The following is a 24,619-nucleotide window of genomic DNA, read 5'->3' as shown; positions in this document are numbered from 1 at the left end:
GTCATACAGAAGAGGTGAAATGGACCCTCCCTCAAAATTGGTTTGGATATTGAGACTGATGATACCACATATGCATCAAGAGAGTAGGAATGAGATTTATTATTCATATAATGAGACTTTCTGAAGAGAGAAGTGTGAGTTCCCAAGCAGGTTGAAAAATGGATTGAGAGAGCGAGGAGGGGCAGCTGGCTTTGGATTTTATTGTGGCTAGGTTGTGGGGCTGGGATGAGGGTTCCCTTGCATGGGCTAGGGCTTCCATAGTTTGAGCCTCCCCCTGGCACCAAAGTAGGGAGCATCTAGGCCTTCTCATCAGCTTGTGCAGATACAGGGGAAGACAGAGTGGCAGAGCTTGAAAGCTATCAGCAGTCAAAAATCAAAAATGGAGTTAGACTCTTTATTACGAATCTCCATCATAATTAAGTCATAGTTAATTTAGATTTGACCACTACACAATCCACAACTTCAGTCCATTTGTCTGTTCTGAATTACAGAATTGCCAAATTGATCTTTCTACTTGGATGTCTGACAGAGCCCTCAAGCTCAACATGTTCAAAACTGAGCTCTTTTTACAAGGTAAGTTAATGACCTCTCAATCCACCTAGTTTTCCAAGTTAGAAAGATGACAGATATCCTAGATGTTTCTCTGTTCTTATCAACTCCTGGTCTTTGCTATTGGTCATAAGCTCCTACTGATTCTACCTTTGATCACCTTGCTGATACCACCCCCTCCTCTTGTAGATCCCATTGACTACCTCAGTTCAGTCCCTTGTAGTTTCTTGACTGGATTTATTGCAATAGCGAGATCTTAATGGCTGCTCTGTTTCTAGTGTCATCCTCTCTGATAATCACCTCCACACACACACATTTACCAACTTGACCCCAAATGAAAATATGATCCACGTCACTCTCCTACTTAAAACTCTTCTATTAGTCTTGATCAGCCACAGGTTAAAGTATCAATGTCTTATAATGGCATACAAAAGCTTTTGTGTTTTGGCCTCAACCTATTTCTTTGGCCTCATCTACGTACTCCCCTGTCCTGACTCCTATTTTTTCACATTCACCCTGGGTTTCGTTTATACCAAAATACCTTCAGTTCCTCAAACGACCTGAAGTCATTTTTTTTTGTCCCCATACCTTTTTACATGCTGCTCCTTTTGTCCAGAAGACCCTTTATGTCTCTGTCCTCTAGGCAGCCCTATTTATTCTTCTAGTCTGAATGCAGCTAATATCTCTTCTATGAGGCTTTTCTTGACTTTCCCAGGCCTTGTTCCCAGCATAGCACCCTGTATATAATGAGTATAGTAACCATTTATTCTGTGCTTCACACTGTGCTAAGCCCTTTACATATATTATTTTAGGCAATCTATATAGTAATTTTAGGAACTAAGTATGCATATCCCTGTTTTAAACATAATGATATTAAGGTATAGAGAGTTGCAATGACTTATGCAAGACCACACTGCTATCAAGTAGTGGATCTCAAATTTGAACCCAAACTTAGGTCTTATCTAGACCAATGCTCATCATCATGATGTCACTCAGGTGTATTTGTTTAATGACCTATCTCTCCATATAGTCATTTTTGCATTTCCTAGGCCAAACAAATAGTAGTGCCCAATGTGTATATTATATGTTGAAGAGACCAGGATATGTGGGGGTGGGACTGGGCAAATGCCAAAGAACAATACAGTACAGCCATTAAGTCCATAGTAAAAAAGTTCAATCATACCATCATATTTAAAATCTGTAAAAGCTGATTAGGAAAAGACTGAGAATAGATGGTCATTTCTGTTTCCTTTTTCAAATCTAAATGAGGAAAATGGCCAAGTACTTCTTAAAAACCATCAAATGATTGAAGTAAAAACAGTGTAAAAGTTCTATAGCAGTCATATGTCACAGCATCTATGTCCCTCAATTACATCTTGAATGGTCCATAAAGGGAAATGACTTTGGCTTCTGCCAACTGTTCCCTGCATCAAGAATAAGTAACCATGGAAGGGACTGAGAATGCATTTTATGCAAGAACTGTCACACAAAGAGCAGACATTAAGATTGAAATTGCAGCTCTTAGACTGAGGAGCTGAACAATAGTCAAAGATGGGAGAAATCCTAACAGCTGGCAAGTCAAGGGAAAGGAAGATGGGGAAATGAGTCTCATTGTTTATCTAACTTCCAAAGATGAAGTCTTAAAAACCATATAACCTAATTGCAGTTCTGTTGTCATTCCAGGGATGTCTTTTTGCACCACTCAAATCAAACCATCTGGGTTCCATTCTTCCCTATTGATCTTACTCATCCTACATGATATAGCTCAAATGTTACCTCCTTTGTCACATATCCCCTGGTCCCCCAGTCAGCATTGATAACCCCACCCTTTTTGCTCACAAAGAACCCTATTTGTACCTCAATTTAGTAGTTCTTAGCTAGATTCAAGACCAAGTTTGAGCTTCTTAAAAGCAGAGAACTATTCTTTCTTGTATGTTCATGCCAACTGCCTAGCGCAGGGCTGAACTCAAACTAGGCTTTCAGTGAAGGCTTGTTGAATTGAAATAAATCTGTTAAGGTTAAGGAATTACTAAACTGTAAATCTTTCTTGACCAAATGACTTGTTCCTCTAAGGACAAATTTTAAAGAATCAGGAAGCCTCAAATAGTCTCTTGTGTTCTGTTTGCACTTGATAATTTCTTACTGAAATTTTAGCCTCTGAAATGCACACTTTATTAGCACAAAAGATTTCCTCAGACAGAAAACTCAGATGTTACATATAACCTTGGCTGAGTCATGCTTTAATGTCCCTTCAACGTTCCCAATAGTCGACCTTGATTCTTTGTCAGATCTCCTGGAAAGCACCTGCAGCAGCTGCACCTGCCACTACCACTACTCATGTTGGCCAGCCTATGTTTGCTGCAGCTATCAGGGGTCTAGGCAAGTAGGTCTCTGACTGAAGAGAGAGCTCTGATTGATAAAGCAGCCAGGAGAGTAGACCTAAAATCCTGCAGTGTGTTGTATTCACTATTATATTATGATTATTATGCACTTTTCTTCTCCTTCTACTAGATCATGAGGTTCATGAGAACAGGAAGAAGATCTAAATCATTTTTGTATTCCTTATTGTATTCGATCAATGCTTTGAAGCTTCAACTTTAGTACCTGCCATAGATAGCCTAAATTGTGGTAGTAACTAAGCCAAGTAAGGTGAATTCATATTAGGCTAAATTCCATCCTAAGGATTGTGAAGCACTGCAAACCCTTTAAGGAAAGAATCAGACCATATGTAAAAGTATAGTTGGATTGGATTCTGATGAGGCTTCATCCCCAGTTTGATTCACTTGGTCAGCACTGGGGCCTAGGCATCATTTTTTAAAAGCTCACCCACCCAGAATTCTAATATGCAGCCAGGGTTGAGATCTAGGGTCACTGACCTAGGATATATAGATATGACAGATAAAGATATCTCACTTTTGAATTAAAGAAAAGAACAAACAGCAAATATATAAACTTTGTGTACTTTTACATTCTATTTCCTAGAGTTAATTATTTACCTACTTTATTTTTTTAATTAATTTTTATTGGAGTATAGTTGCTTTACAATGTTGTATTAGTTTCTACCTAGTTTAAATAACATTTCTTCTTGGCAAAAAACTTAGTGTTTGTATTTAGGAAGTATTATTCTCTTGCGAGTCTTTACTTCTCACTAGGAAGCTTGGTTTTTTCATGAATTGCTTTTAGGTAATTCATGGGGAAGTATAAACAAACACATTCAAGAGAGAATGGTCATTGTTCTTCCCTGCTATGAATATTTATCATGCTAAATATTTGGCTTTGACATTTATTTCAACTTCACTGATACTTTTGCAGTGCCTTGCTTTCTTTTGGCATTGACATTTTAGTACCCTTTGCCATTATACAATATATTTTTGGAGGCATTATTGTTTGTGGAAATTCCCAGCCTCGCTTTCACTATTACAAATTTAACTGGATAGGGCCACTGATTTATTGAGCTTCAGTCTGGCCTGAGCTAAGGTGTTTTCTCCTAATAGCTGCTCTCCTGAAATATGTCCTCACCTGATCTGCATGTTTTCCTAGTTTGTAGATCATGAATATACCCCTTTGCTCTATAACCCTCAGTGTTATCGTTTGTTCTATTCTTCATCTTCAGCCTTCCCCAGCTTCTCAGAGTGAATTAACTGGCGCCCCGCAACTCCATAATCATTGCATTCTATTTTTGAGCAAATTTTAGTTATACAGGTAGTGTCAATCATAGCATCAAGTGGAGAAGTAATAGTCATAGTAGTGACAGAGCTTGGATTAAAGCCATCTAGTAAGCCAGACCTGAAAGAGAAAAGAGAACTGGGATTCCACATTGTTTGTGAAGGATCCTGACCCTCAGTTGAGCCTAGAATGTAGTTCTCTCAGGAAGAACTGATGTGTGGCTTCCAGTGACCTATGTGGGATTAACTCCAAAACAGACTGGGACTTCAGTCACAGAAAGATGATGAGAGAGGAGTAGGACCAAGGCTGAACCAAATGACTTATGTGTAAAGGTGATCTGCAGTAGAGACTGACAGCCTAAATGACAGCAGTCCTTACCACTGAGTTAGGCACAAGTTTTTATACCATGTCAGGCCTTCCTGGTTGCTCTGCCACCCACAGCCTTCACTTCCCTCTCTAGCATGAATCTCCTTCCAGGTCCTGACTTTTGCCCACCTCTTGTTATCTCCTAAGCTAGTATGCCATAAAGCCAGACAGCTTGTCCTGAAGAACAGGGCGAAAGGCAAGATCTTACAACTTACCTCAATTTGGGATCTCCAGGTCTAACTCAGCAAGAGCAGGGAATTTTGCTCTCCATCTAAATGGAACACCCTCTTCCTGGTTTCTTCTCTCTTACATTTCGACAGTGGTTCTAGAGCACAGAGATTTGCCTTCTCTGACTGATAGACCACATAGAAAAGTTCCAGTGGAATTTAGCTCTTGGGCTCAGAAAACTGATTGTTATGCAATTATAGCTCGAATCAATAAATAAATACAATTTTTTGAGAGATTCATTTCAAATCAGGCATGTAATTAGAAGACAAAGACATGTTATATGGAATAACGAAGCATGTTCAGCAAACAGTAATCACACCAAAACTCAAAATTTTATTGCATCAGAAATTGCATTTTAATATGATTTGTGTGTATGTAATGTAAAAACTTTATTTACGAATGAAACATTAAACAGAGCACTACCGTTAAGAAGTTTTACAGATCTTGGTTAAGGATTTTAACATTTAACTCCACAAAATCACTTTGGGAAACTCTACTGAAGCTAAACACACACCTATCCTATGACCTAGTAATTCCACTCTTTAGCATACCCAGGAAAAATGGGTGCATACGTCCACAAAAAGACATATGTAAGAATATTCATAAGAGCTTTATTCATAATAGTCAAAGCAAGCTGCAAATAAGCCAAATAAAAGGAAAATGGATAAACCAATGGTAGTATACTCATACAATGGAAAACTACACAGCAATAAGAAGAACAAGCTACTGGTGCACATAACAACATGCATGCATCCCACATGTATTATGTTGAGTGAAAGAAGCCAGACACAAAGGAGTACATATGTATGATTCCATTTATATCAAATTTAAAAAGAGGCAAACTAGCTGAGGAAGATAGGAGACAGAATACTCGTTACCTGAGGGTGCGTGTGGATGGGACTGCAGAGTGGAATGAGGAAGGAGGGAGCTTTGGAAGGTACTGGAAATATTCTATATCTATGTGAATGATGGTTACAGGAAGGTGAGAAGGAAGGTTGGGAGGAGGGTTTACTTATGTAGTAAAAATTACCAAGCTGCACACTTAAGATTAGAACATTTACATAGTTTATGCTATATATATTATGTCTCAAAGAAAATTAACTCCAACATAGACTGTTACAAAAACATAGAAGCAATTTTTCTTAAGCTATTTACATTCAAATGGTTAAGGCCAGATGTTTCAATGTTCAACACATGTGTGTGTCTAAAATAACACCCTTTGTCATACCTCATTGGTTGGCATAACAAAAATGGCTGGTGATTATACAGTCATTCTTTTGTTCAAGTAGCTCAAAGCCTTTATAAGTTGATCTCACAATGTGGATGTTACGAACACGGTAAGTCTTATTCATAAGGACACTTTCTCTTGCATCCCAGGAGGGTTAGTTTTATTTAAAAATTTGAATTTTAATTCTTAAAATCTGCATATAGACTCCTGTTTTTATTTATCTTATTATTTTACACAGCAGAAATGCAATGAAGATTATCAAAGGCCTTAATGAAATCTTGGGAGGCAGTACAATCTGCTGATTCATAGACTCTTCCATTTCCTTGAAGTATGACCTTGGGCAATGGCCTTCCTTTGGGAATAATAGTTATGAGGATTAAATAAATTAATATGTTTATTGGGCTTACCATACATAGTGCCTGGCACATACTAATAAATGTTAGCTACTTTATCATTTAAAAGAAATCAGATGGCAAGTATGGAAGAAATTCAACTAGCATGGTATCTCCTTTCGAATACAGAAAACTCTTAACTTTAGTGACTTTCCTTTGTAAATAAGGATGCATTTTTCCAAAACAGCAATATTCTCTCATGTCAAAATCCCTTTAAAAACAGAAACTATGGGTACAGTAATATTAGGCGCACATGTATTATGTCAGGCTGAGAAGTGAGCAAAGCTACTCTAGTTGATCTACAGACCTGTGAGTAGGAAAAGAAATGCTTCTTGTTGTATACCACTGAATTTTGGGGTGGTTTGTTATATACCATTGTGTGTCAATAACTGGCTCATACACTAGGTAGCTGAGGTTGGCAAACTATGGCCAGTGGGCCAGTTCTGGCCCACGGCCTATTTTTGTATGGCTTATGAGCTAAGAATGATTTTTATATTTTTAAAAGGTAGTTAAAAAATAAGAAGATTATGCAACAAAGATCTTCTAGGGCCTGAAAAGCCTAAAATACATATTATACAGCCTTTCTCAGAAAAAGTTTGCCTACTCCTAGTCTAGAGTGAAAGGTAAGGAAGAGAAAAGAGAAATTCTCACCATAGCCATGGCAAAAAAAAGGTATTTTAACGCCCATTACAACCCTGCCTGGATGGCTGTCCCCAACTGGACTTTATATGTTGTTGAATGAGTAGAAGACTACAGCACTTTTTAGGGAGACTGCGTGTAGAGGGACAGGAGGTTGTAGGGGTGAATACCTCCAGGCCTGGGTTTCTATAGCCCACTGACTAAACAACTGTTGGCCATGAGGAGGCAGCACTGTTCACATGGATAACTCAGGAAAAAACACTGGCAAAAACCTTAAATGGAGATAATTTCTTTAGGTGCAATAGCAATTCCCAGCCTCTCTGTTTCACTACAGTTAGGGAAGAATGATTCCTAAGCCCCTTCCTAGTTCTTTTCCTCCTGCTGAACTATTTATACATTTGGTGTTCCTTGATTTATATTGGTAGTACTGACTTTCATTGGACAGTGGGCTCCTGGGAAAACATGATGAAAAAATGGCTCTATAGTAGACTGGGTATGTGCCGGTATATGCAGCTCCTGGCATTTTAATTTTTTTTTTTTTTAGTCAGCTTTGGTAGGCACTGTTGAATGAGCAGGTAAAGGCAGTAAGAAGTGAAGCAGAGACATTTAATAAGCAGCAGCACATTAACAGAGCCACACAACAACTGGCAATGAAAAGTAGCTACTGCCTATATATCCAGATGTCCATGTTAGGTGACAAGATGGTTCTCTATTTACTACCACTCTGTTGGTGGAGAAAAATCCTGGAAGGACACACACCATTAATTCACAGTAGTTACACAATGAAGACCAGCATTGTTTTGCAGACAAAAATTTGGATTCTAAGCTACCTGTGGTACTTCCTCTTAAGATTATGTACAGGGTTCAAGTGAGTGTTGCAACGTTAGGTTGTTTATTTATTAAAAATCGAACCTGGTAACATAACATACTTTGTTTACATGTAGTTTGAAAAGAGCTTGAAAATCGAATTCCTAATTGGGAAAGAGATTCAGCATTGGAGCTATATATATATGTTGTACTCAGGAAATCAATGTCTTTTACAGAAAAGCCAAAGAGCAAAGTTTGTCTGGGTCATAAATATAGTTGTTTGCCTCTCTCTCCCTAGGCGGTCTCCCATTACTGTTATTTTATACCTCATACTAGCCTTTACTGATACTCTGATGTTGCCAATACAGCACTTGAGCCATAAATTTGTTCTGAACTTTTTTTTAATCTAGAGCTATACACTTGCTATTTGGAATTGCACTGTACTTATTTTGTAAGAACAGAAGGAAACTGCAAAATAGTTACTGACCTGAAAACAATATATATTTTTAAAAACAGAGACTGTGTGGGTATGATAATCTTAAAGCAAAATTGTGTGTTTTGTCAGGTTGAGGCTGATGGCATTTACGTAATGCTTTGAATCGTATTCTAGGCTTGTCTCTCTAGCTCTTGTAACTTCAGTTAAGTCAACTCACTTCTATTTCCTTGTAAGCTCTAACTCAGGCCTTTGTGGGGTGATAAGAAGGATACCAAGGAAAGCCTCATTCACCGAAATATCTCATCAACTGGGTTCTTGAAGGGGAGATAGTATTTGGGAGAAAGGAAGAAACCTCTTTTGGAGGAATGGAGACACCTCAAAGATAAGATTTTTCAGTTTTTCAATTTTGACTGGAATCACTTTCAGGAATTGTGAGGAAAGGACATAAAAACTTGCCTTTGAACTTATTTGGAGAATAATGCATTGTTTGTGAGATGTCTTGAGTTCTCTGGAGAGAAAGTACAATAGGACAGGAAGGAGATTCTCAATACCCAAACACCTTTGACATCAGGATGAAGAGATTTTTGTCCTAGGAGGACAGGGTACAGCTTTCCCCAAATGTAAGGAAATGGGCTTGGTGAACCTCAAGTGGCCATTCTGCTTCTGCAACCTCTGGATGAATGCTGGTGAAGATGTGATGTTTGGGCTCCTAAAGGACTCTGTGAAATCAGTTTTCAATGACTATGTGATTACATTGCCATAGTAAAACACTCAGTATGTACTTGATTGACTTCTAGGCTTTTTATGTTTTAATCCAGCTTCCCATCCCCAGTTTTCATGTGATTTCATGCCATACTATCCCATCCTATCATATTCTATTCCTTTTCATTCCATCCAATCCCATTTCATTCCACTACTTTCCACAACCAACGAATATCTGCTCTGTGCAAAGAATTGTTGGGTGCTCTGAGATGGAAGGTGAATTAGGTTTTGTAACAACTTAGAATCCCATTGGAGACACCAGCTCATACATATGAAACGAATAGTAAATAACATAAAACCACATGCAACTAAGTGACCTACTGTGAACACACATTCAGTATTTAAGAGGAGGAAAATGGAGGCTCAGGTGATCAGAGATGGCTTCAGGGAAAAGATGGCCTTGAACTCAGACTTGAGGGATGAAGAGGTTTTTGTAAAAAAGGGGGGCAAGAAGGAGGGTTTTCTGGTTAAGGGAAGTAATGGGTAAGGAAATGTACAGTTGAGGGGGGAACATTTTGTCTCTCTCTTCACATGCTTGCCTCAGCCTATAGAATGATAACATCTACTCTGTTGGGAGCATTGAAGAGAAGGTTTCAATTCTTGTTTACTCCTGTCACACAGTGTTCTCTGTGGAAAGAGAAATTATTTACCTGAGTGGTGGAATGGTTAGACTATGACACCCTTGAGCCCATTCTAGTCTACAGTACTACACTGATGGACTAAAGATCACCGACATTTTTCTGTTGGCCCATTTGTGAGGAAGGCCAGGTTCCCCTATGTGTCTAGCTAAGGGTCTCCTCTGTAGATCCAGTTCCCCTTGTGTGGGTTGCAAGGTCTGGACTTGGGGTAAAGAAGTAGCAAGTCCATTCGGGCTTCAGACCTGAGCTACATTTTCCAAGGCAGCTTTAATAGAAATAAAGCTGGTATTTTGATCCCTATTACAATCTTATGTCCATTCATCAATTGGTTCAAAATTCAGAAGGATAGAGTATGAATAATTACCAGTTGTGGACCACAGTATAAGGCAGTAATGAACATAGCAAGTTCAAGGTGGGTAGAAGTGAAGGAGACAATGAAAAGACTGGCTAGCCAGAGGGCTTGTGGCAGAAAAAAGTAAGTTATGAGCTGGGATAAGAAGGAAGGGGTAGACTGCAGAAGGCTTTGGTTGCCAAAATATGGATGGGAATGTTCACAGCCTAGCTGCTGTAGGAGAGGTGTAAAATTAATTTCAACACAATGAGCTAAATGCTATTATAAAGATGCTTTCAAAGAATGGAAGAGGCTAATTCTGCTGGAGAAGTGTGTGAGAAGATGCAAGAGGAGAAGGGGAGGATAATAATGGAAGATTTTACAGAGGCGGTACATTCCAAAAGCTGAGGATGGTCCAGTCTGTCAGCAGCATTCCCCCACCCCCATCCCCATCTCCAATAGAGCAGTTGCTTGGGGGGCAGCAAGAGATGAGACTGAAAAATTAGGCAGAAGAGAGTGCTAAGGAATTTGCATTAGGTGCTGGAGGCAGGAGGGGGACCCTGGAGTTTGTTTCCTTGTACACATTTATACATTGCAGCACAGTAGGTTTAAGAACCGTGAGAATGTGTCTCCCAGGGCCAGGAACAAACACACCATTTGAAACCTGACGTGACCTTAGCTGGCAAGAGATCTTTGGAGAGGAAGAGGGGCTGCTTTGCTATGGGTTCTACATGCGGTAAGGATTTCTCCACTAACTGAGGCTTTCCTCGGAGGAGCTTGCTTGCTATTTTCTCAGTGGGTGCCTGCTGCTGGTGCCAGGAGAAACTCTGGAATGAGTGCCATATCTGCAGGGAGGCTACAGTGAAGATGCACTTTTAGCTACACAGGAAGATGGCAGGGATTGGGGAGGGGGGTTGCTTCCTAGCCTCATGACTCCAGCCACAATTGGCTTCCCTTTTCCCTTTCTAGTGTTTTCCTAGCTCTCTTCATCTCATAGCTTAATTCGTGGGAAACATTGCTGAGAGTCCTTGAGCATTAACAAAAGCCTCTTCGTCTGGAATGTTGGATCTGGAATTGATTTCAAAAACCTTCAAACTTGGTGATTATCTTAAAGCATCTTTAAGGGGAGACTGGAGGATAGAACAAGACCCTTGAGCTCTGCTCACATGTCACTTTTCCAGTGACCACTTTATTTAGCAGGGCACTCCCCAGATTCCTTTCCTCACTCTCTACTCTAGTACTCATTCTCTTCCAGTAGACCCTATAGTTTATTTACGCTGTTTCCTGTTTCTCTTACCTGAATATAAATTACAGGAGGATAGGGATTTTCCTGTTTTGTTCACAACTGTATCCTTAGTGCCTAGAACGCTATCTGGCACATAGGAAAAATTCAATTCATTTTTGTTGTATTTGTTTCATTTTGTATGGAAGTCCAGGTAGGAGGTGCAGCAGACACTGTCCACATCTCCCATCCCCTCAGCCCCCACCCCCTCCCAGCACACCAGCCTGACCTCCACCTACCAGAACTTGCATCATCTCTTTGCCTAAGGGATTTCTTTGGTCATCAAAACCTATTCTGCCCTGCAGCACATGATAGGCCAGAAGGGCAGAGAATTAGCAATCTCTATGAGGAGGCCTCAACTACTGGCTGATTGACAGAGTTGATGAATTAAAACCCCAGCATGCTCCCCCCTTAGTTCGTATAACTCTGAGATGCATGTTCTATACTAACTCCCAGAGTTCCTCAGTGCAGTTAAGCTCTAGTTGCCCACAGTGCCACTTGCTTGAAACACATATCTTGTATTAGCTGCCTTCCCTTCCATGGCTCACTTCCCATCCCTCACTCCCCTATTAGTGTTTCCTAAGATCATCTCCCAAATAAACTATTAGTGCTCAAATTCTTGTCTCAAGGGCTATTCCTAGGGGAACCCAAACTAAGATAAGAAGTGTTCGATAAATGTTCAAATTAATTAATGATTATATTCTTATACTACCTTTCATGCCTGTTGGGGTAGGCAGCAAACTAATTGGCTGTGGATAAATTTTGCCTGAAGATGTGTTTTGCTGGGTGGCAATATTTGAATACCTTCATATATGTGGCATGTACTCAACATCCACCTGCTGTTAGGCATTCACATTGAAACTTTTGGGTCTGAAGAGTATATTCTGAGAGGCAGCACACAGGATTGAAAAGCACAATTAAAAAGGCTTCAATGTTTTATTCAAACACTGGAATATTATTCAGCAATGAAAAGAAATGTAGTACAAATAATGCTACAACTTGGGTAAACCTTATGCTAAATGAAAGAATTCAGTCACAGAAGATCACATATTATGATTTCAGTTATATGAAATGTCCAGAATAAGGAAATCTGTACAGATAGAAAGTAGGTTAGTTGTTGCCTAGGGCTTTATGGGGGAAAGGGTGATCTGGGGGTTGATGACTATAGGGAGTGGGATTGCTTTTAGGGGTAATTGTGGCAATGGATGGACAACTCCATGAATATGTTAAAATCCATTGACTTGCATACTTTAAATTGATGAATTATGTAGCATGTGAATTACATATCATTAAAACTGTTTGAGAAAATATCTGGCAAATTTGGAATCGAGTCCTTACTATACAGTATACTTGCCATATATGAGCCAAATGAGCTGTACAGGTAAATGAGAAGGTGGGAACAGGGATGAATTTCCCTTTGTCTGGTTTCTCAGTAAAAGATGAATGCGCTTCAAGTGAGGAGAGAGAAGTAAGGGTAGGGGGTACTTCAGTCTGGGGAGCATAGAGAACAAAGTACAGCAATGAATAATAATAGTAAAATTTTTCCCTTATGGAACACTTGCTATGCACCAGGTCTTGTACTAGGCATTTTGGCTTCATTATCTTTTTTTTTTTTTTTTTTTTTTTGCGGTATGTGGGCCTCTCACTGTTGTGGCCTCTCCCGTTGCGGAGCACAGACTCCTGACGCGCAGGCCCAGCGGCCATGGCCCACGGGCCCAGCCGCTCCTCGGCATGCGGTATCCCCCCGGACTGGGGCACGAACCCGCGCCCCCCGCATCGGCAGGCGGACCCCCAACCACTGCGCCACCAGGGAAGCCCGGCTTCATTATCTTTTATTTTGCACTTCTTCATAGTAGTTATTACTGTCTCTTATTTTGAGAAAGAAGAAACCAAGGCTCAGAAGATTACCCATGATCACCAAGCTAGTTAGTCCAGGTACAGAATCCCAGATCCAGGTCTGTCTTCATCCAAAGATTGCACACTTTCCATTAGTAATTGTATAGTAATCATAGTAAATATTTGAATAGGGCTTGCTGTGTGCTAGGCACGGTTCTAAGCTCTGTGCATGTGTTAGCTCATTTAAACTATACTGAGGGAACGCTGGATGAAAAACAAAAATTGAAGTGTGTTAGGGCCAGATTAATAAAGGGATATTTGAAGACAGAATTTTAAAAACAGTTTTCTGAGTTTCCTAAAATTGGAAAATCAGATAATGCCATTATCTGTGTGTGAATTAGAATTTTCCTTGGCAGAATGTAATCAGAGTTATTTTCCTTTTGAAAGGTAGCTGGTATGGCTAGGGAGAATTGAAATAATAGGTTGCCTGTAAATTACTGAGGTTAGCCAAGAAGCCATTTTGCAATATGTTTGAACTTTATCTTACAGCCAAAGGGTAATACCAATATTTACAGCAAAGGCCATACTAATGTTTAGGTTTTAGATGGTAGATATGCTTTGGCTCAAAAATGTTTTATGCATCAAAGATAATTTTGATCAGTGCTTAGTTTGAAAAATATGTTTGATTTCTTAAATGTAGCCCCCAAGTAAGATAGAGTAAGCAGTTGAGATCCCCTCTTCCCACATTTCTCTTACTGGGTCTTAGGATAAACTGAGCTAAGAGAGTTGAGTCTTCCTAGTTTTCAATAGCCTTGTGGAAAAAGGACCAGGGAAAAGTTAGCTTTGCACTAATGAACAGGGTTTTGGCAGTTCTGTACACTAAGAGGTCTGAGTCCTTATCATAAACTGGAGTGCAATAGTGAGTTTTGTAGCCTTTCACTTCTAGCCTTTCACTTAGCCTTTCACTTTAAGTCTTAAAACTAACCTCTGGCTCTCCATAGGATGAGAAAGATGGGGGCACATGTGTTACTATCACCTTGATAGCTATAAGCCACATCCACCTCCAGGAGGAACAATGCCAGAACCTAAGTGAATCTTCAACCTTGGAACCAGGGCTCTGGGATTTGGTGCCATTTCTCTTTTCCCATCTGGTCTACACATCCAATATATAGTCCTCCCTCCTTCTTTTTAGTACCTGATATCAAAGAGAACTGCTGGCATGGATAAGGAGAATTAAAATATGATGCTGTCTGTAAATTACATGGCCAAGAAGCTATTTACAATTATTTTGAACTTCATCTTATATCCAAAGGGCAGTCACTGAAGTTTTATAAATATGGGACTGCCACGATAGGTTCTAGAAATGTGAATCTCTGTTCTGTGGGAATAATAAATTAGAAGTGATACAAGAGAATAAATGTAGGAATACCACTGCTGAAGTATTATTACAATGTTTCTCACTTGGTAGTGAACATGGAAAAGAGGGGCAAGATATAAGAGATAATATGAAGGAAGAACTAGTAAAAGGACTTGTTGGGGAGGGCCTGATGAGAAGAGGGTATCAAAGATGGCTTTGAAGTTTAGAGCCTGGGGAACCATCCTTCCATTTCCCCCTTCTCCCCACAAACAACCCTGAGGAGTGACAGCTTAACAGGTTAACTTACCATTTTAATGTTTTTTAATGGGTGGAGAAATTGACAAGTAAACTAATTCTTCTGAATTCTAACATTAAAGTAAACGAGCTTTGGAGGCATGCACAATGTCCTGGTCTACAGCCACAAAAGACCTGTGCTCTGGTTTTTCTATTCAGGGTATTCTTACAAAATGCTTTGAATGATAGATCAATCTCAGGAGGTAAGTTCCTTGGTGTCCAAATTATAATCCATTTCACTGCGCTTTCTGAAAGTGGTGATGAGAAGAATGCTCATTGTGAAATTTCTAGAACCACATGTTCCCTTTCACTTCTTACAAAGAGGAGGAATTAGTTTATCTTTGCCAATTCTATAACTTTCTGGGGACATAGAGGAAAAGAGAAGAAGTAGTTACTTTTATTTGTCTCTGCTTAAAACTAGATGAGTTTGAGTTTGCCTAGTTTCATCCGACTACTCACACTATCCTAGACCCTTTTTAGAAGTGATGTGCTACCTCTTTATTTTTCCTGTCCTTTAGGATTTGTCACAAGCCCTAAGCTCCACTGCTTCTTCCTATCCTTCTAAGAAGCAAATTATTATCTCCTTTTCCTTCTTAGTTGTCAACTATAATAGAAGAGAGAGTATTAATTTCAACGTAATCTCCCTGAATGGTTGATATCCTTGCATTTTCTTACTTTAAAAAATGTACTTTCCTCCATTTTCAATGTAATTTTTGTGATATTTACAATTTTCTGATGTTGAATTGGGTACTTTTGTCATGTAAATTGCAAATCTTGCAGAAAGGAGGAAATGAGGTCTCACTTAGGAATTTACAATTAGATGAAAGGGAAAGCCTCTAGAAGAAAAGAATGAGAAAAATGTGTACATGAAAAGAATTAGTTTCAGAAGTGAGGGGACAGAGGGAGTAAATCTTTTAGATGGGGAAGGAAGATAAAATAAATGTTTTATGCCACCCAAAATGTTGGGTCTCCAAGATGCCTGGTATAAAGGATCCTCCTCAGGTGTAAACATCTATCCACATCCATGATGTAAGTTGAAGAGTACCAAAACAATAAGGAGGCTACTACTCCCTCCCATACTGACTCTGGCATTGTGCCAGGTATCTCCACCCTATTCCTACTTGACAGTACTGCAGTGGAGTTGGTTACTACGGTGACCCAGATTCCCTGAAGTCAGGATACTAATAGTTCAGGTTGTGACTGTGGGTGTGGGTGTCAAGTAGAGAAGTCACTAGTATCAAAGATGTCAAGAAATGTATAGGATAGGCTTTTAAATGGATCATCCACAAGGACTCTGGGGCCACCCAAGAGGATGATATGATTTGGGAAAGAAAGACTGAGCCAGATGTCAAAGTCTTTAATATATGGGAAGTTATACTCAAAAAATCACTTGTTAGCAGTGATGATGAGGAAGAGATGGTTTTATGAAAGGAGAAAGATGATGACATGAATTGTAAAATGAGGGAACAGAGAGTTAGGGTTCTCCAGATTTCTTTTTTTGGGATTGGCTCATGTGAATGTAGAGTCTGGCAAGTCCTAAATCTGTAAGGCAGGCTGGCAGGCTGGAAACTCAGGCAGGAGTTGATGCTCCAGTCTTGAGACAGAATTTCTTCTCTGAGAAACCTGTTTTTGCTCTAAGACCTTCAACCGATTAGATGAGGCCCACCCACATTATCAAAAGTAATCTCCTTAAAGTCAACTGATTGTAGATGTTAACCATATCTACAAAATACCTACACAGCAGCACCTAGACTAGTGTTTGATTGAATAACTGGGTACTATACCTAGCCAAGGTGACACATAAAACTAACCACCACAGTGAGGATGGAAAAACAAGAACTTAGTCAGCTTTTTCTTAACTCTAAAACCTATTTCTATCTCTAAGCATTTTTTATTCTTTCAGAAACCTTTACTCAAACATCTCTTCTAGTCCATTATGTGCTTCCTATCTATTAAAATCCAATAAGCCCCTTTCCTATTAATTCCACCAAGAGGGATTTATCCCTTGAATTCAATGATAGTTCAAAAATTTGAAATCAATCAGTGTGATAACCCACATGAACAGAATGAAGGATAAAAAAATCACATATCTCAATAGATGCAGTAAAACCATTAAAAAAATTTAACACCCTTTCATGATTAAAAAAAAACTCCCAACAAAGTAGGAATAGAATAGAAAAAAGAATAGAAACTACCTCAACATAATAAAGGTCATATATGAAAAGCCCATAGCTAATATCATGCTCATTGGTAGAAAACTGAAAATATTATCCTCTAAGATAAGGAAAAATGCACTCTTACCTCTTCTATTCAACATAGTACTGGAAGGCCTAGCCAGAGCAAATATATAAGAAAAGAAATAAATTGTGTCCAAATTAGAAAAAAAGAAGTAAAATTATCTCTGTTCACAGATGATGTGATCTTATATGTATAAAACTCTAAAAACACTTCAGAAAACTGTTAGAAGTAATAAACTAATTCAGTAATGTTACAGTTTACAAAATCAACATACAAAAATCAATTGCATTTTTATATATTAACAGCGAACAATCAGAAAAGGAAATTAAAAGAACAATTGTATTTACAATAGCAAAAAGGAAGAAAAAAAGAAAATAATTAAGATTAAACTTAACCATAAGGTGAAAGACTTTACAATGAAAACTATAAAACATTGTTGAAAGAAATTAAAGAAGACATGAATAAATGGAAAGACATCCCATGTTCATGGATTGGAAGACTTAATATTGTTAAATGTCCATACCACCTAAACTTATCTACAGATTAAACACAATCTATGTCAAAAACTCAATAGCATTTTTGTACAGAAATAGAAAAAAAATCCTTACATTCATATGGAACCTCAAAGGATCCCAAATAGCCAAGACAATCTTGAGAAAGAATAAAGCTGGAGACAGCACACATTCTGATTTCAAAACATATTATAAAGCTACAGTAATCCAAACAATATGGTACTGGCATAAAGACAGACATATATAGACCAATGGAACAAAATAGAGAGCTCAGAAATAAACCTGTGCATATAAGGTGAATTGATCTTTGACAAGGGTACCAAGACTACACAATGGGGAAAAGATCATTTGTTCAACAAATGGTGTTGGGGGAACTAGATATCCACATGGAAAAGAATGAAATTGGACCCTTATCTTACACCATGCATGAAAATCAACTTAAAATGAATTAAAGACTTGAATGTAAGACCTGAAACTGAAACTGTAAAACCCATAGAAGAAAACATAGGGAATTAGCTTCATGAACTTGGAATTGGCAATGATTTCTTGAATACAACACCAAAAGCACAGACAATAAAAGCAAAAATAGACAAGTGGGACTAAATCAAACTAAAAGGCTTCTTTGCAGCAAAGGAAATAATCAACAAAGTGAAAAGGCAACCTATGGAATGGGAGAAAATGATATAAACCAAAATATATATGATAGAGGATTAATATCCAAAAAATATAAGGAACTCCTACAACTCAATAGCAAAGAATACCAAACAACCTGAATAAAAATGAGCAAAGGACTTGATTAGACATTTCTCCAAAGAAGACATACAAATGGCTAACAGGTATATGTAAAGATGCTCAATATCACTAATCATCAGGGAAATGCAAATCAAAATCACAATGAGATATCACTTCATAACTTTTAGGATGGCCATTATCTAAAACAAAACAAAATAAAATAACAACCAAAAGTAAGAAGTGTTATCGAGAATGTGGGAACACTTGTACACTATTGGTAGGAATGTAAAAATGGTGCAGCCACTGTGGAAAACAGTATGGAGGTTCCTTAAAAAATTAAAAATGGAAATACCATATGATCCAGTTACCCCATTTCTGAGTATTTATCCAAAAGAATTGAAAACAGAAGCTTGAAGAGGTATTTGGACTTTTATGTTCATTGCAGCATTATTCACAATAGCCATAATGTCGAAGCAACCTAGATGTCCATCACCAGATGAATGGGTAATGTGGTGTATACATACAATGAAATATTATTCAGGCTTAAAAAAGAAGGAAATCTTGTCATATGTGACAACATGGATGGACCTTGAGGACATTGTGCTAAGTGTAATAGTCCAGTCGCAGAAGGAAAAATACTGCACAATTCCACTTATATGAGGTATCTAAAATAGTCCAGGTATGGAAGGCTGGTTCAATGCCTGAAAATCAATCAATGTAATCCACCATATCAAAAGGCTAATGAACAAAAATATTATCATATCAATTGATGCAGAAAGCGCTTTTGAAGAACACCAATACCCATACATGAAAAAGAAGCTTTTCAGCAAGTTAGGAATAAAGGGGAACTACCTTAAATTGATAAAGAGAATCCACAAAAAGTCTACAACTAACTTCATACTTTGTGGTGAGTGAATGGCTGCTTTCCCCCTAAGATCAGGAATGTGGCAAAGATGACCACTCTCACCATTCTCATTCAACATAATACTAGATGTTCTGGCCACTGCAATTAGGCAAGAAAACAAAATAAAAGGCATTCAGATTAGGCAGAAAGAAATACAGCTATCTCTATTTGCAGATGATTTTCTATGTAGGATATCCCAAGGAATCTACAAAAGCACTCAGAGAACTAATAAGTTAATTCAGTAATGTTATAGGATACAAGAATCAACCACATTTCTATCGATTAAGAATAAAGTTGTAGAGACCAAAACAAAATACCATTTATAATTCCTCAGTGAAAATGAAATACTTAAGTATAACCTAAATAAAGGATGTAAAGGACATGTATTCTGAAAAATTATAAAATGTTTATGAAAGAAATCAAAGAAGACCTAAATAAATGGAGAGACATACTGTGTTTATTTATCAAAAGACTCACCACAGCAACTGTCAATTCTCCTTTAATTGATATGTAGGTTTAATGCAATTCACAGTGAGGATTTTTGTAGAAATAAGCAAGCATATTTTAAAATTTATATGGAAATGACAAGTTATGGAATAGCTAAAACAGTCTTGAAAAAGAAGAATTAAGAGGAAAGAATCACTCTACCTAATTTAAGGTTTACTATATAGCTAGAGTAATAAAGAAGTGTAGTATTGGTGGAGGGATAGACACATAGGTCAGTGGAACAGAATACATATCCCAGAAATAGAGCACTACATATATGCCCTACGGATTTTTGACAAAGGTTCAAAAGCAATTCAAAGGAGGAAGAATAGCCTTTTCAACAAACAGTGCTGGAACATTTAGACATCCATGGGGAGGTGAAAGAACCTTGACCCAAACTTCATACTTTACACAGAAATTAACTCCAAATGGATCACAGACTTCTTAAATGTAAAATGTAAAACTAGATATCTTTTAGAAATAAACATAGGAAAAAATCTTTGGCATCTAAGGCTAGGCAAAGTCTTCTTAGACTTGACACCAAAAATATGACCCATAAAAGGAAAAATTGATAAATTGAACTTAATCAAAATAAAAAACTTTTCTCTGTGAAAAGCCATGTGAACAGGATGAAAAGATATGCTAAGGAGTGGGAGAAAAATTTTGAAAAACCACACATTTGGAAAAGGACTTGTATCCAGAATGTATGAAGAACTATCAAAAACACAATAGTAAAAAAACCATCCAATTAGAAAATGAGCAAATGATATGAACAGACATTTCACCAAAGAAGATATATAGATAGCATATAAATGTATGAAAGATGTCCAACTTCATTAGCCATTAGAGAAATTTAAATTAAAACCACAATGAGATATTACTACATCATATTAGAATGGCTAAAATAAAATAATAGTGCCAACACCAAATGGTGGCAGATATGAGTAGAAACTGGATCAGTCATAAACTGCTGGTGGAAATATGAAATTGTTCAGCCAATCTGGAAAACAGTTCAGCAGTTCTATAAAAAAACTAAACATATATATAGCATACAACCCAGCAATTGTACTCTTGGGCATTTATCCCAGAGAAATGGAAATTTGTTTTTACACAAAAACCTGTACACAAATGTTCACAATAGCCTTATTTGTAATAGCCCCAAACTGAAAACAACTTTGATGTCCTTCAGCGGGTGAATGGTTAAACCAACTATGGTACACCCATACCATGGAATACTACTCAACAATAAAATGGAATGAACTACTGATGCGTCCCGGATGGATCTCCAGACAGTTCTGCTGAGTGAAAAGAAGCCAGTCTCAAAAGGTTACATGCATACTGCATCATTCCATTTATGTAACATTCTTGAAATGACAAAGGAATAAAGAACAGATTAGTGGTTGCCAGCTGTTAGAGACTGGGGCAGAGAATGGGAGGGAAGTAGGTACAGTTATAAAAGGGTATCCTTGTGGTGATCAAACTATTATGTATCTTGACTGTGGTGATGAACCCATGATTCTACACATGTGATATTGCATAGAGGTAAATATATACATATATATCTCTATATATAGATATGCTCACAAATGAGTGCATGTAAAACTAATAAAATCTTAATAAAACAGAAAGATTCTATGAATATCAAGATCCTGGTTGTGATATGGTACTATAGTTATGCAAGGCGTTACTATTGGGGGAAACTGGGAGAAGAGTATATGGAATCTTTCTATATTATTTCTTATAACTTTATTTGAACAAAATGTTAAAAAATAAAGAAGAGATTGGGTAGATTAAACAATGTTAGAAACAAAAATGGGACAAAACATCAGAGATCATACACATCAGAGATTGAAAATGGTAAGAGATTTTATGATCAACTTTATGCTCATATATTTGAAAACTTAGATAAAACAGATAATTCCCCAGAAAATATAACATTAAAACTGACTAAACAGAAAACAGAAAACTTGAATAAACATAGTCATTAAAGAATCTGAGTCAGTAGCTAAAGAGTCCCTCCCACACAAGAACAAAACACTAGGTCTAACTGATTTTATGGATGAATTCTACCAAACATTCAAGAAACATAGAATTCCAATCTTCTGTAGACTCCCCAGGCAATAGAAAATGAGGGAACACTCAATTATTTTATTTAGGCTAATATAATCTTCATACAAACAATAGACCTGGGCATTTTAAGAAAGGGAAATTGCTGGCCAATCTCACTAATTAATACAAATGCAAACATCCTAAATAAAATATTATCAATACTATTTCACTAATTATAAAATATTATCAGGAATATCTTACTTAGGATGTTTGCATTTTAATGTCTTAAAATATGTGACACAACTAGGTTGGGTTTAACTCAGGCATAAAAGTGTAACTAGTAAATTGAATAAGTAGGACTCATGGGATTATAATCAGAAAATAACTTTGATTTCCCTACTGCCAATGTAAGTCTACTCTGTGGGATTAGATCTTTTCTCTTGGATCAAAAGTAAGACAGTTCCATGACTCTTGTGTATTTTGGTCATGTTTTATCACAGAAGAGTCTCAGTTTAATTAAAGTATTGGTTATAATGAAAGCTTTAGTATTTCTTTAAAGTTGTATTTTCTTCCATCTCTCACCCAGGCCTACTGTAGGCTGGGTAGTTGAAATGAGAAAGGAGATGTGGCCAGTACCTTCTTACTTTCTCCACAGAGTGCTTCTAACCTTTCTCTGCTATATTGCTTATGTGGGTTTGTGATCCTTCTAGAACTGTACCATAGAAGGAGATAGGTGAGAAGAGAAAGAAGAATAAGTTCTTTCTTGATTAATTCTTCCATGAACCAGGATCAATATTATTAGAGCCTAGCTGGTGTTTGAAACCAATGTATTTTCTTATGGGGTACTCCTATGGGCTTTTCTGAGACCTTCCTATCCTTCATATTTCTCAAGTGAAGTCGACAACAAGTGTACTGTGTCTTCTCAGATCTGGTTGACATATATCAAACCTTCAAGTAGTTCCATTGAAGCTCCTTTCCCTAGGCTTAAGGTGAATGTGAGCCCAGCTCCCACACCCTTCCACTGGGAGAACTTTAGAGGCACAGAATGTCTACACCTTTTTCCGATTCCTCTCCTAATTTCCAAGCCCTTTCTTGGCCTCTCCACCTTCTTTTACATGTGGGGATTGGCAGTCAGCTAAGGGTCACAAAACCAGTTTACAACTATCTCCTTTACAAGACCAGCATGGTGGTCTCACACCTCACATTGGAATGTGTTGTTTATTGTTGGGGCCTCAGCCAAAACTGAGACTGAAATTGTTTCATTTTAAGATCTTGTTTCACAATATTGTTATACCATTAGGAAAATCTATTAATGTAATTCAACACAATAAACAAATAAAGGAGAAAAATATATTATTATTTCAATAGAAGCAGAAGAATCATTTGATAGAATTTAGTATTTATTTATGACTTAGAAATCTCTTACAAACTAGCAATACAAAAGAATTATTTATTTTTTTGGCTGCGCGGCTTGCAGGATCTTTGTTCTCGAACCAGGGATCAAACCCATGCCCCCTGCAATCCTAACCACTGAACCACCAGGAAATTCCCCAAAAGAATTTCTTAACCTGATTAAGAGTATCTATCAAAAACTTCCATAGTAAACACCATACTTAATGGTTTAATGTTAGGAGGCTTATTTTTAAAATAAGGATCAAGACAAGGATACCATTATCTTTACTTCATTTCAACATTTCACTGGAGATTCTATCCAGCATGGTAAGACAAGAATTTTTTAAAAAGAGAAAAAAAATTATTAGAATAAGAAAAGAATAAAACTACCACTATATATTGAATATGCAGTTGTCTATACAGAAGATCCAAGAAAACCTATAGAAAAATTATTAGAGTTGATAAGAAAGTTTAGCAAATTCACTAAAGATAAGCTCAATATGTGAAAATTGATTTTATTTCTATCCATTAGTAACAAAGTTAGATAGAAATGTGATTTTTTTAAAAGGTACCATTTTCAGCAGCAGTTTAAAAAGAAAACCAGTAACAGATCTAACAAAGGATATACATGACCTCTATGGAGAAAAATTATAAACTGTTATTATAAAACTTTAAGAAAAACCCAAGGAAATGGTGAGAAATACCATGTTTATGGAGAAGACTCCATAATCATAAATATGTTAATTGTCCCAAAATCAATCTGAGAATTCAGTGCAATCCCAATCAGAAGACATTCATGGGAATAGTAAACCCAAATTTTGGGGTGGGGGAAATGTGAGAAAGGACATTATTTTACAATATTTCTTAATCTAGGTAATTGATATACAGGTATTCATTATGTTCTTTTCTCATTTTTTTTGGTATTTCTGAAATATTAAGTTTAGGAAAAGGGTGCTGAGTACACAACTTTGGCATTGCACTGGTGTCTACAAGCCAGTCTCACACCAATAATTGATAATTTGGTATGGATTCCTATCTATGTGCATTTACACACTGGATTCTCTATGCTTCACTCCTATGTGACTTGAAGCAGGTAATTGATACCCCTAAACCCTCAGTTTTCCACATCTATGAAATGTGGTTGTCATAAGCAATTTAAAATTTCTAAAAAGTTTAAAATAAGATAAATTATTCTCTCAGTAACTTTTAGTTTGTTTCTCTATAAGAGGAGATTGTCAATCTGGTTCAGAAAGTGAAGCATCTGGGAATCATAGTGCCCTTTGAGAAACACCACGAGATTCTGACATATATAACTCAATCTTGTGAAGTAGGAGTTTTACTCAAAGTAAACGTGGCATATGTTTGCAGTATATGACCACAACCACACATGTAAATAAAAAGTTTCTAAATTACTGCACTAGTCTGCATTTGCTGCCACATCAATAATTTTGTCATCTGCTAGTGCTCCCGGCAGCCAGTATGAGAAAAATTTATG

At 37.4% G+C, this 24,619-nt stretch overlaps 1 long non-coding RNA gene across 1 annotated transcript in view; it reads left to right on the top strand.

Annotated features, from left to right (window-relative positions):
- Positions 1-489: 489 nt before the first annotated feature.
- The window catches only part of LOC125963055 (uncharacterized), a 44,452-nt gene continuing 20,322 nt past the window's right edge, over positions 490-24,619 (top strand). Inside the window, exon 1 of the long non-coding RNA XR_007474820.1 lies at positions 490-573. This is a non-coding gene — a long non-coding RNA (uncharacterized LOC125963055). The remainder of the gene's footprint in view (positions 574-24,619) is intronic.

The sequence above is a fragment of the Orcinus orca genome, chromosome X (genome assembly GCF_937001465.1).
Source record: "Orcinus orca chromosome X, mOrcOrc1.1, whole genome shotgun sequence".
NCBI lineage: Eukaryota > Metazoa > Chordata > Mammalia > Artiodactyla > Delphinidae > Orcinus > Orcinus orca.
This window is presented reverse-complemented; position numbering and strand designations above follow the sequence as displayed.